We start from the raw sequence: 3,802 nt of genomic DNA, 5'->3' as shown, positions 1-3,802 counted from the left end.
CTTTGAACTAAATGTTTTTTTCTTTTTCTTTTTTTTGCATCTGCAGAGCCAGATTTTTTTTCTCAGAAAGCAAAGCCACTGGAAATGCATGTATTACAAAAACACATTATTCGCTGCATGTCTGACAATTGTATTAAGTTGAGACGTGCTGTCAACCAAAGCATAAATTCTCTGTACGTAAAATTTCACACGATTTGTTAATATTAATATATGATAATTAAAACTTGATAATATTTGTATGGATTTTTGCACTTTATTTGTATCATTGTCATATGAGAAGTACTCTTGTCCATACTAGAGATATTGAAACTAATCCAGGGCCACAAACTAGTTTATCGAAACAGACACAACACTGACGCTTCCACGCACTGATTTGTATACTTCCTTGTCATTTTACCTGTTGTACTGGTTTGTCGTTTTTTTGCTGAGAATAATGCTGACCCGGATAAAGAGTGCTATAAACTTGAAAATGTCATAGAAATCACGTTTGCCAATTTATGTCCATGCAACTTTCAGATGACAACAAGCGAAGGTAGTGTCATTCACGACTTGTTTTGTCCTCAAAAATCTAGAAGAAACAATTACTTTCTGTGCGGGGGCTGTGACATGCCATGCCATGTCTTGTTTTAAGAAGATTCATTTAATACGATGATTAACGAACATACACCAAAAACAGAAATAAGTAGCAAAAACTAAATTCAACGAATAATATATAAACTAGGAAAACATTATATGAAAGTGAACAAGATATGCAAATCAGCTGACGACGTCCATGGGAAACGTGTTGAGGAAACGTTAAATCTTTGGAGTGGCTTTGCAATAAAATTAAACAGCAAATATCCGAAATAATTCACATTTTCGTAATGAATTGAATGCAAGATTGAATATTTGTCAATGAAACTTGGTACATAGGTTCTCTGGAATAAACCACACATAGTTTAAGTTTAAATTATGTGTTTACTGATTACCTATTTCGCATTAATTAACCAATTTATAAGTGTTACACAGATATCTTGAGTACTAAATTGACACATAAGTGGTTTTTGATAGTTCCCTGATCTGATCACTTTCGGGCTGAAAACAATGTATAATAATCACAACCTTGTATAAATTAGTTCTTAATATACATAAGCTTTGAACATTGTTGCAAATGAAAACATGCAACCATTGCTATGATAAAGGCAGTGGACAGGAAATATATGAGTGATATACTACATGTCCATATATGGTCATGTGGTCTAATTACTATGCATAACTCTAATATCGCAGACAAAGACAAAATGTGACATTTTTAAATGATTTTCCATGCAATAAATAAAATTTTTGCTTTATGTGAATTGAATATGTGCTTCTAATATATACTGTCATTCTTATTGTAATTCGTGCCTCCCATGCCTTTAGCACAAGAAAGTTATTTCTATGTTTGCTTGTCATCCAAAAGACAATATTTTTTTGTTTTAAAACAAATTAGCAAGTAAGATAATTCAAAATTGAAATGTTTACTTTAAACATGATATATATATGGATCTCGTCTAGTTATGCTTTAATTAATGAAGGTATACAATTCACTCACCTGAAAACATACTATGGCATGACTTATAACTTGTAGCCATGGCGGGGGGGGGGGTCAGTCTAGCCACAGTTGAAATCTTTTAAAATATGATTTCTCAGGTAGTGCTTAGCTGTAGTTCTGAAATTAAAATAAAATATTAAAATTAATTCATTAATATTACAAGCAGTGAATATCTAGTTATGCTTTAATTAATGAAGGTATATTAAATTTAATCACTACTTCAGACATATACTGTACATGTATTCACTGTGCCTAGGCTACAAAATCTATTGGAACAAGTTAAAAGTCATGCCATACTATGTTTTCAGATGAGTGAATTGTATACCCTCATTAATTAAAGCATAACCATATACTCACTGCTTGTAATATTAATGAATTAATTTTAATAATTTAATTAAATTTCAGAACTAAAGCTCAATCACTACCTGAGAAATCATATTTTAAAAGATTTCAACTGTGGCTAGACTGACCCCCCTCCCCTTCTACGGCTACAACTTATAAGTCATGCCATAGTATGTTTACAGTTGAGTGAATTGTATACCTTCATTAATTAAAGCATAACTAGATATTCATTGCTTGTAATGTTGTAAGAATTAATTTAAATATTTTATTTTAATTCCAGAACTGAAGCTCAATCACTACCTGAGACATATATCGTACATGTATTCACTGCGCCTAGGCTACAAAATCTATAGGAACAAGTTACAAGTCATGCCATAGTATGTTTTCAGGTGAGTGAATTGTGTACCTTCATGAATTAAAGCTTAACTAGATATTCACTGCTTGTAATATTATGTAAGGAATTCATTTTAATATTTTATTGTAATTTCAGAACTAAATCTCAATCACTACCTATGAAATTATATATCGCACAACTATTCACTGCGCCTAGGCTACAAAATCTATAGGAACAAGTTATAAGTCATGCCATGGTATGTTTTCAGGTGAGTGAAGTGTATACCTTCGTTAATTAAAGCATAACTAGATATTCACTGCTTATAATGTTAAATCTGTTTAATTCGTTTAAAAGATTTCTCTTATTAGTAAATAGCGCCCTCACTCAACAATATTTAGAATGAGTGGTTGGTCAAAAGTTTGATGATTCAGGTGCATCTATTGGCTAAGCTTGTTGTACATAGATGCAAATGAGTATAGGAACTATTAATGATGTAGGGTGCACTGGGAGGGGTGGAGGATTTCATGTTTTCATGGTATCTCGTTGTTTTCAAGATGCAGCCAGATATTTGTTGCTTTCTTGGTTGTTCAATTGTGGCTAAAATTTGTGTGGTGGGTGGAAGATGTGTTTATTGTTTGTTGAGTCATTGTTTAGACACCCTGCAGCTTGAAATGGTATCGTCCAAAACCAAATTCGATATGGCGGTGTTGAATACCTGTGCGATATGGCAGTGTCGTCTAAAAACATGGCATCAAAATGATTTCTGTTTACTTATTTACTGTTGTAGATCCTGAGAACTAGCCATTGAATATGATGTCGGGAAGAAATGGTTTTCTGAACAAGCTTTATTAATTATTGCTGGCAATATTCCAGTATGAATTGGGAGCAAACTGTGACACCAAATCTAGTCGTTGTATTGTTATGCTTCTGAAATATTTTTCTTTAAATAAAATAAATTAAATAGAAATATTATGTGTATTTTTGTATATGGAAACATGGCTGGCCCACTCAAAAATATAAAGAAGTGTGGTCTGCAGTTCTTTTTTTTTTTTATTTGTGGAAAAACTGGAGTGTAAACAATAAAACACTCACAGTGCAAGGCTAGTTCACCAACATCTCTATTCTCTTGCTTGAGTGTGAAAGTACATGGTTTAGTGACTACCTCTTATATTTTTAAATTTTAGAATTTTTTTTTTATTTGGGAAGGTTCTTCTATAAAAATAGAACATATATATATATATATATATATATATATATATATATATATATATATATATATATATATATATATATATATATATATATATATATATATATATATATATATATATATATATATATTGTGTAGCTTATCAAGTGACGTCAATGCTATTTTTTATTAGACATTGATGCAACTTGTAATTTATTAATCGACTTCAAACAGTACATATGACTGTGTACACATGCTGTGTACTCTGCTGTGTGATCTCCAAAAAGAGGATTCCGTGTGACAATTTTCTGTGCAACAAGGGTTGTGACCACATTATTTTTTCGGTTCGGGTTCCATGGAGATA

At 31.5% G+C, this 3,802-nt stretch overlaps 1 long non-coding RNA gene across 1 annotated transcript; it reads left to right on the top strand.

Annotated features, from left to right (window-relative positions):
* The first annotated feature begins 2,226 nt into the window (after nt 1-2,226).
* Nucleotides 2,227-3,216, top strand: LOC146730279 (uncharacterized). The gene is made up of 3 exons (XR_014927385.1): nt 2,227-2,304; nt 2,406-2,517; nt 3,037-3,216. It is a non-coding gene; the product is annotated as an uncharacterized LOC146730279 (long non-coding RNA).
* Nucleotides 3,217-3,802: the final 586 nt, after the last annotated feature.

This window comes from Saccoglossus kowalevskii, chromosome 19 (genome assembly GCF_978046115.1).
Source record: "Saccoglossus kowalevskii chromosome 19, keSacKowa6.1, whole genome shotgun sequence".
Classification (NCBI taxonomy): Eukaryota; Metazoa; Hemichordata; class Enteropneusta; family Harrimaniidae; genus Saccoglossus; species Saccoglossus kowalevskii.
The sequence above is the reverse complement of the archived record's forward strand: the minus strand, read 5'-3'. Positions and strand labels throughout refer to the sequence as shown.